This window comes from Nyctibius grandis, chromosome 1 (genome assembly GCF_013368605.1).
Source record: "Nyctibius grandis isolate bNycGra1 chromosome 1, bNycGra1.pri, whole genome shotgun sequence".
Lineage (NCBI taxonomy): Eukaryota > Metazoa > Chordata > Aves > Nyctibiiformes > Nyctibiidae > Nyctibius > Nyctibius grandis.
In genome coordinates this window covers 86,485,938-86,496,144 of record NC_090658.1, presented here as the reverse complement: position 1 = coordinate 86,496,144, position 10,207 = coordinate 86,485,938, and positions in this window count along the sequence as shown.

Genomic DNA, 10,207 nt, shown 5'->3' with positions numbered 1-10,207 from the left:
ATTGCACACTGAATCATATATATATTTTATATATTTATATAAATATATTTTAGTTGCTACTGGTATATCAGTGAACGTACACCTCTCTGCATATGCAAAAATGTTGAAAAGCAAGCACTTAAGTCAGTATAACTGTGAGCAGAAATTAGCTTACTCATTTTGTTTTTTTTTAAATAAGGTGGAACTGAAGTCCTGCTGAAATTTTTTAAGAAGTCTATGAGACATTTCAGCAGATTTGGGTATTAAATCTAGTGCTCTAGTAAAATTGTTAGCTACAGTCCTCTCTGATATCAGTTTAATGTAGTACTCTCATTTAAATCCTTCAGTAGATCCCAATTGCCTAGACTGTGCAAGATGACCCAACTGAACTGGCAACTTCACCTGAATGAAGAGGACAGGAGTCTTGAAAACCTCCAAGGACAGAGACCGCACATCTCTGAGTAGCCTGCTCCATTGCTTGGCTGTCTTCAGGATGAAAAAGTTTCTCTTTATATCTAGTTTTTCAGTTTATGCCCATTGTCTCTAGTTCTTTCACCATGTACCACTAGAAAGGATCATGGCTTAGTCTTCTCAATGACCTCCTCATAGGTCTGGGGAATGGCTAAATGATGCCAAAGCCACCTCTTCTCCATGCTCAAAAAACACCAATCCTTCAGCTTCTCCTCACAGGGCAAGCGCTCTAGCCCCCTGAGCATCTTGGTGGTCCTTCACTGAATTGACTCCAGTTTATCAGTCTGTCTTGTACTGGGGGACCCAAAACCTAACCATAGAACCTAGGTGTCATCTGAGTGCTGAATACTGGGGGATAATCACTTCCCTTGATCTAGTGGATATTCTCCCATGCAGCCCCAGATGCTCCTAGCCTTCTTTCCTGCCAGGGCACACTGATGGCTTATGTTCAGCTTGCTGTCTGCCAAGATCCCCAGGTCTTTTTCAGCAGAGCTGTTCCCCAACCAGAGAGTCCCCAGCCTATATCATTGCCAGACTTCTCCTTCCCAGGTGCAGGACTTGGCATTTGTTGTTGAATTTCGAAACCTTCATGCTGGCCCTTTCCTCCAGCCTGCTTGGGTCCCTCTGAATTGCAGCCCTGCCCATGAGCACTTACCTACTTGTTCCCCAAGGCAAAAATAAAAAGTCTTACCAAAACACTCCTCACCAAGAAACACCTTAGTCATCTAAAGACAGAAGTCTTTGAAAGTTTTTCCAGTTGAAGAGATGACAAAGAGTATCTTCTCTCACGAAATTTAGTGAAGTGTCTGGCTTTTCTGATACCCAGCTCATATAGATTTTGTGTGCTAAATGTGAAAATGTTCAGCACTGAAAGAACTTTATTTAGGTTATGGTCTGGGTCACATATACGGCTTTATGACTTTACAGGCACAAGAGACTCCTGGAGAAGGAGTTGCATCCTGTGTGAAGTGTAGCAGCCTCATAGCTGGTGTAACTGGTGCAGGTGGGTAATGGTAATTTACAAGTCAACCTAACAGCCAGAAATGGACAGCTCATGAAGGCTAAGCCATTCTTAGTCCACACTAACATGAATTTTTATTGAAAGGGCCATTTTTAGTTCCCTTAGATGACCTTCACTGGTGATTTAGTGCAACTTTGGAGTTTGCTTTGCTTCTGAATAGAGCTGCTTCAGAACACAGGATCTGAACCACCTTTGTTGAAAGCAGTATTGAGTTTGTTTGAATCTTCAGATAATACTTTTTCTCTCTTTCCTGATATGTTAAATCCCACTCATTGGTTTGTTGGGGCCAGAAATCCTGGAGCCAGGCTTGTCATTGGTAGACAGGTCCATTCATATACATGCTGTGTTTTTCCCTCACTAGAATATCCAGGGTGTTTCACCTCATCCAAAAGAGAAAAAAGTGAACACCTTCCTCCTGGCTTTTTCCCTCTATAGATGTACCTGCCAAACTCTGTAATTCATTTGATAAACTCAGGAGTGCCCTTTTGGGGGCTGGTATTAAGACCTTTCCATTAACTCGCACACCTGAAAAGTCCTTCAGTATTTCATTTCAGATCAACAGAAGGTTTTTTTCCCAAGCGGATGGCAGTACGACTGTGGTCACTAGAGTGAGAGGTCATTCATCTGTCCTCATACAATGGCTGATTATGGCAGGTGAATTCAGAGGGTCAGGCACTAGTTGCAGTGAGCAAGGTCCAATTCTTTCCACAGCCCCATGCACTGAATTTAGGCTGAATGAAAGTTTTGTATCTTTCCTGCCTCACAAGAAACTTAGCATCATAGGTACATGTGATCATTACGTTTTCCTTGCCCAGTGTGACAGAGATGACCACCGAAAAAAGGCAAGTGATGTAGGTTGAAGCCAGCCACTATAGCAGTCAGCACCATCAATTCTTTCTCCAAGCTCCAGTTTGACATTAATATGCTACCAAATTTGAAATTAAAAATCTAGTCCTGTTGTCTCTGTCATCTGTATCCATTCACTACCTTTTTTTCCTACCATTGTTTTTCTAACATTAGTCAGCCTACTGATCTCTTCTATCATCTCATCTTGGAATGAGTTCACAGGGCTACCATTCCCAAAAAACCCCATATCATTCCAGTAACATTTTCCTGCATGGCTATAAAGCATGTCAACTTCTATTGCTCTCTTTTATCCTTAGTCACTGTTTAGCTATAGATTTGTTTTACCTTTTTGATCTTTCTCATAAATCAGTTCCTCCATGACTCTTTATTGCTTTGCTTCCATTTCATGGTCTCGCTTTGTTTCCATCAGTAACCTCTGAAGCCTTCATGCCCAGGACTGTGTCCTCCCCTGAGTGGTACAGAGAGATATTGTCTCTTTTTTCTCCTTTCTTATGATGCATGTTCAAAAGCAGCCCTTTGTTTTATTTTATTTGAGTTTATTTATGAATATCTTAACATGAAAAGAGGCTTTAACTACAAAAACAAAAACATCGAAAGAAATCCTGAACTGCAGCATATTTTCTTATTTCTCTGGTAACCCTGAAAAATCTGGCAGCTTGTATTCTCTTCACCATGGACCACAACCTTGTTCTTTTTTTTTTCAGAATAAACACTTCATTTGTTTGTTGGCTGGTCAAATGCGTTAATAGCAGTTCAGGAGAATGTTGCAAGAGTACACAAAGTTGTACGGATGGAGAACTGAGATAGCAGTGTTGACCATTCTAACCTGGATCTTTCATTAGCTCTATTCCAGATTCTAGAGGCACTAACTAAACTTCTGATGTCAGCTCACAAGACTCAAACAAACTGGAAAAGAAACCTGAGGCTTTTTTTCCATTCAGGTTTTAAGGAGTTGCTGCTATTTTCAATTACTATTTTCATTTTTTTTTGGTCATTTCATAGATTTCCAACTACAATTTTGAGGAAATCAAACTTAACAAAAAAAAAAAAAAAAAAAAAGAATAGCCCAAATTAAAAATGTTTCAAGGGACTCTGTCGTCTTTAGATGTACAGCTGCTTCTGGCAGACTATCCAGGCTCCTATAAGTCTTCTACATGATCAAAGAGGAAGACAGTGTCAAGGCTCTGAATAGAAATCAGAACAGCTAGTTTTCCATTTTGTTCAAAATATCATTCCTCTTAATGTGAATCTACTGGCCAGAACAATGTTTTTCTAAATCTGCTTGCATCTGGTTCTTTTTTTTTATTTCTAGAAGACATGTTATTGGAAAGGCTGAAATTGTTCCTGCTGCATCTTTGAACAGATGACAGTAAGAGCACCTCATTGGTTCTTACTGAGGACTAGACAACCTCAAACACTCAAGTGAATACAGTAAAGCTAAAATTTATGCAACGTCTCACAAAATGAGATAGAAATGTTATGTGTTGACCTGTTGTCAATTCGTCTTCCAAACCTAATAATTTTACAATAATTTCTTCCTAGTTTAGTCTGTCATCCATGTATTCCCTCCATCTCCTTTTTTAGAGCTGTTTGCTGCCATCCATTTTACACATGACATCAGTACCTTGTCATCTTTGTCACAAGCTCCAAACCTCACAGTGGCCTGAACTCCTCTCAGGCAATGCAGTTTCTCCTAAAGCCACCAGGGACCTCTGTGCAGTTGATCAGGAGTTCACCAACAACATAATTTCTCGCTTTTAAGTGTTTGAAATCGCAACCTTAACATTGTCTTTTTTCTATACATAGAATTATTAATTTTCAGTGAAAATGGAAAAAAAGTAAAATATCCTTTATCCTATTAACATTTGTTTTCTTCTGCTTGGTGCTCTATTTTTATCTTCTTCTCTGTGTTTCCTTGCTGCTTCATGTGCATGATGCTTCTGCACATCAGACACGATAATGGTCATATGCCTCATACCTGATTATTCCTATGCTCAAATTTGCTGGAACATTTGCTGGAAGATTTCCAGGATTACAAGGGCAACAAATAATCTTCATAAAATAGAACAGATGGCAGGCACCTTTGTCTTTATCATGACACTGTTTCTTTAGAAATCTACAGGTCCAGATGCTAAGAAAAGGATGGAGTTTTGTTTACTGAGACCAATATCTGCTGCTTGTTTCACACTGTGTTAAAATGATGGTAAATATGTCATCTTTTTATGACCCAGTAGCTTGGGTTTATATGTGCAATTGCCTCTGTGCTTTTATTTTCCCACTTAATTTTAATAAGACGATTGCAGACTCAAAGGTAATCTCAAAATAGTAGCAGTCGAAAAATCCCATCCTGTTGGTATCTGTTCACAGCTAATGAACTCATCTTCAGTTAATATCCATCAAGCTGCTGGAGTGACTAATGAGAACCTAGCAAGGGTTCCTTATCAGAAAAAGTCTCAGTTCCCTCAAGGCAGGATAGACCCAATAGTGGAACTGAAAAGGAAATGGGAGATTATATGTTTCTTAGGATCTAGCTTCCATAGGTTATTTTTGGAGCGTATTTTTTACTTCAGAATGCAGTAAATTGCATCAAACAGGCTCTCTTCTACCAAAAACTAGCACAGCTGAGTAATAGCATACAAACATCCCTTCAAAGTTGCTATTGCCTTGTCTTTAAACTACAAAGTTCAAATACTGATCTACCATAGACTAATTTGGAAATTCAATCAAGTCACTTCTTTAACTTACAGCTGAATATATAGATAGCCATAGATAAACACACCTGGGAGGAAGATAAACAATTACATGCTATGACAAAGAGCAGAGGATTTGCCTCAGAGGCACAAAAAGATACAAAGTAACATGATGATGTCAAGTCAATGCATTTTGAGGGCAAAGTAGGAAAAGTTGCTTAGTCTACATGATGCACAATGAAATCACTTTCTTTGGGAAGTTGTGCAACATTTGAATTTAGTTCAGACTATTCCTTTCTTTATTTGAATCAAACTTCCTATAAATGTTCACTCACATAAATCAATTCCTCACCCACAAAAAATAGGTCAAAGAATGTTACTCGGGTTGGAAAGCCAAAACACTGCGAGCTAGGAAATGCCAGACTCTTTGTCAGTCGTCAGTCTAGCCTCGTGTTAATGTGCATATTAAGTCTTTAATTACATGATCACATGCTATTTTTCCCAAAGGACCTCTGACTCACTCTGCACAAAAGTTGGAAAGTGCTCAGTGAATGAGGAAATAAAGGATCAGCTATTCAAAAGGCACTATTATCCCGAAAGAAAGCTAAAGACTTTTTGGCCAATGGTACAAAAATGCAAGAGAAATTGATTTTCACTTGACAGAGGTGAAGTCGGAGAATACTTAGGAGCAGCACCAAGGTGTCTAAATACTGATAAATATTTGACATGGAAGTTGTTTGGAAGTATCCTGTTTTCCTAAACAACTTTTAGAATATTTAACAACTTAAATTCCAGTAAGATTTAAAAGGATCAAGCCATTTGACTTCTATTAATGTTAATAGTAGTTGCACAGCTAAATTCCTCTGCACGACCACAGATTTTCCTCCATATCGTATTTGATAAAAGAGATTATCATGCACAACTTGAAACAAATGATAAGTCAGACCAGTTACACAGACAAATTATAAAGTAAGTAATTGTCTTCTGTTGTATTTAATTGCAAGTGAGTAGAGCAGCTGGAGAAACAAAAGTGCTGCTAATTTCAGTGCTAGGAAGGTAGAGCATGGCAACAGTAGGATAAGTATGTTGTGGATGATCAGGTAGTTCCAGTACATGGAGCATAGCTGGAAGATCATTAGACACAGGAAACCACACTGCTCCCATTCAGCCTTAGACTGCAGTATTTTCCCCTGATTATGATTTATTGTCTTACCTTATGAAGATTATTCACCATCTGGAAGAGTCCATAGATCACCAAAACCAGGAGACAGGAGGCAGGATTTGAGAAAGAGTGCCAAGTACTTCGCTTGCTTACTCCAGAAGAAATCTTAGATAAATCAAAAGCAATCAGTGTCACCACCCAGGATTTTTGACAATGTATTCTAAAGGTAAAAAAAGAGGTGAAGCAGTGGCCTAAAAGTAAGCTTCCAAACTCTCAAGGTCATGTCATTTATGATAGCCAGAGCTAATACTTGATATACTCAGATAAAAGATTGTTTTTTTCAGTTCCTTGCCACTTTGTAAAATTTCAGTCATTTGAATTGGATTTTTCTGTGTTAAGTGTTCCAGTTCATACAGGCTCAATAGCATAGTTACTAATTTCTCTGAAAAAAAAATAGTTAAACTGAGAATGTGATGTGCCAGACCTGTGTAGACTGAAAAGGACTTTCCCTGCAGTTTTTCCTCCAGATTCTACAGGTCACTCTGTCCTCTGATACCAGGGACCAAGAGCACAAAGACTGTCTCTCTTGTGCGTAATATGCTCCAAGCTAATAATCAAGTTGAAGGATGATTGGAATAAAAAGAGACAAGATTAATCCACTTTAGATTATTGTAGCCATTTTGTAAACTGGGGATTTCTTGGATATTTCTAAGCTATTAGATGCTATGCCAGCCAATAAAGTTCACTTCTATCTGTAACTAATCAGCAGTTCAACCTCCACCATTGACAGGCCTGGTCAAATTGATTCATGAGTGCCTGACGTAAAGTCTGATTACCCTCCCTTGTATCTACAAAGCAAAGCTCCTAAATCAGAAAGTCAGTCTTAAAGACATTGACTTTTCCGCCTAGCAAGCCAGTATGGTATGAATGCACAAAGTAGGTCTAGATAAAAGGAAGAAAAATCTTCTGAGGTTAGACAGTCACGTGGTAAGGTTCCTGCAAATTATTTAAAATATAAGGCACATAATTCTCATTGGGTTGCCTGCACTTTCAGACTCTTAGAGGAAAACAAGGAAACTTTTTCACTGTGTATTACTCCATTACTTGTTCTATGTCCAGTTATAGAGCTATTTCAGGCTTTGAAAAATAGCTATATTATGCTCTAAGGTGAGATAGCTGGGCAATCTTTTCATTGTGCAATTCGTAGGCACTTAAACTGGGGGAAAACAATTTTGTTTTTGTCTTTCCAGTTTCATTCCAAGATTTCTTATGTGTATGTCTTTAAGTTAAGTCTCAGGTTATCTGTATTGCTGCCTGACCTGTTGGTTTGGTTTTATTTTTGCCTGCAAAAATTTTGACCTGCTTTGCTCGTTCTGTGTTTTTCTGTCAAAACCAGTTACCCAGCATAGCTAGCTTCAGTTTTATTTTAATAAATCACTAAATAAATGTGAGTTTGAACTACAACTTGAATTATGTGAGGTAGGACAAAGAACAGAGTACTTTACTTAACAAAAACAACTACAGAAACAGATTTTTGAAACAGAAGTTTGACCTAGGCATGTCATGCTATTATTGTTTGAAATTTGAAGCAGCTAAGCTTTGATCCTGCAAAGGCATGTTTACAGGCTTAGCTTAACTCACTAAAATCAATGGGGCTCTTTGCAATGCAAAATGGCAAGCAGATGCATACACCTTTCTAGTAACTGTAGCCTAAATGTGCCTATAATCAACACTTCACATGAAAGGCCATAGTGTCACTGTTTTAACGTTTTCAGAGAAAGCAATGGAAATCACACATTAACCTGAACTCCATGTTGTTCCAGCTCATTTTCTTTGTTAAAGATAAAAAAAGACCCATTTTGAAGGAAAAAAAAAAGGTCTATGGTATTTAAGAGACCTTCAGCCTTCATGGTGTTGGGCTTTTACAATTCCACACAAGAACTGTTCACAACAAAATGGCTTTTGATTTTTTTGAACCATTAATTGACATTCCACAGAAATTCATGCAAAACTAACTTAAGTCAGGCAAATCATTCACTCCTGCAGGCTTTAGATCATTGAGAAAAATCAACAGCTCTGCTTTCAAGAAAAGGAGTCTTTTATTGTAAAGGATTTTGGTGAAAATAAGGAAATGGTTGTCACAGCGCTGGTTCTGAACATGCTCAGTCTCTGTAGTTACCTGCTTCCATCTGATCAGTCCTCAGTAGCTTAAAGATAGCAGATAGGAAGGGTTTAGTAGCCAAGCCAAAAGTTTTTCTCACTCAAGTCTGTGGGAAAATACACACTGGTGCTAGTGAAATTAGACTTTGGGTTTGGGGTTTTTTTGACTTTTTCTTAACTTCTGGCAGAAGCGTAAAGTGATAATCTTGCTTTATGAAGATAATGAGTCTTGAGTGGTATGGCCACAAAGACCTCCAAACCAGCATTTCATGCAGCCACCAAATACTTTAAATTATTTATTTGCAGCTTAGTAGTGTATCATGAATACTGGTGAGTTTAAATCTGTCAAGGGATGATCTATAAACTAACAGGATTTTTAAAAATTTATTTCATTCTTTTATTTAAAACTAAACATCCCCTCTCTGAAAGAGTTGGCAGATACAGAGAAGTGCTGCTTGTAGGTAGACTTGCAAAGCTGAACCATAGAGATCTTTACTATTAGTTCTTGTAACTGATGTCTTCGTTATTTTGTAATTTCAAAAGTGAATTGACAGTTTTTTAAAACAATATTTTTTTAACTTAAATCTTAAGTGTTTTATGTATTTATTTATTCTCCTTCACTATTCTGATCCTCCACTGCCCGGTTATAATGAAATACCAATGTATTTCTTTCCCAAAAATATTAAGGAACATTCTGATTTTTTTATAATTATGCATAATCTCCCTTACCCATTCCATTCATGTATTTGAATCTGGAGTCTGCTATAAGGCAATATTGCCCCCTTTGGTAGTGCAACAGTGTCAAGTAGGACAGTTGCACAGGTTCTTTGCCAGTTTTCATAGTGGTGGAATACTCTAATTCCTGTGCATATACACCGAAAAACGACCTTTTTACAATACGACTATTTTGTTTGGATAAGTGTTAAAGACTGCACTAGCTATATCAATTTTGATTGCAGAAATCATTTCTATGTATGTGAAGGACACACTAACAGAAGGATAAACATGAGCTTCTTGGAACTGCCCGTTTGCAACATTAAGAGCATTTCATTTCAGCGAAAAGTTTCATACAAGTGGATTTAAGCATTTTATAATTCTCTGCAAGAAAAATCTTCTGCATATAAAATCTATTCTACGTCACTTAATCTTCTTATGTGGATGAGAGAGAGATGCAGCAAAAAGTCACTTATCTTGTGCTAGTTTTAATACCGCCAACTCATGTGTGCCACGTGTCCCTGTTTTAAGGAATAATAACAGGAAACAGCGAGCAGGGAATAGCTGTGAGGTATATAGTTTGCCCTAATACATACAGATGAAAATTCTAGGACCAACACAGGTCAGGCTTGTAGTGTGTAGCACTGCAGAAATATAGCAGAAATACAATGTTGCTATATATCCCCCAGACAACAGTTCTCGAATTCTAAAATAATATTTTCCATAAATCTCAGCCTGTCTTCACTGTGTGTGTAGAGTATTCTTTCCCTCTAAGGTCCTGTAGCATTGGATAGTTGCCAGCCTGCTAGTAAATAACCTGATCACGCAATCCTTATTCAAACAAATCTGTTGTTCATCTTTATTAAGCCTGTTCTATTATCTATCATATTTACCTACACATAGCTGCACTGTCTTCAAAGGACACAGGGTACAAATGTGTATGCTGGGGCCAACATTCTTATAAGCCTTGATTTGGGAACTGATCATGAACTCTTCATTCAAGTAGAACTTCTAGAAGGAAATCACCTATCTTTTTTTTTTAAATATATTATATAGACAAGCTACAATGTTATTGTCCACATTACAGCTATCTAAGCTGATGCTCTTTTTTTTTTTAGATGGAAGTGCCAAAAATTTTAGTAC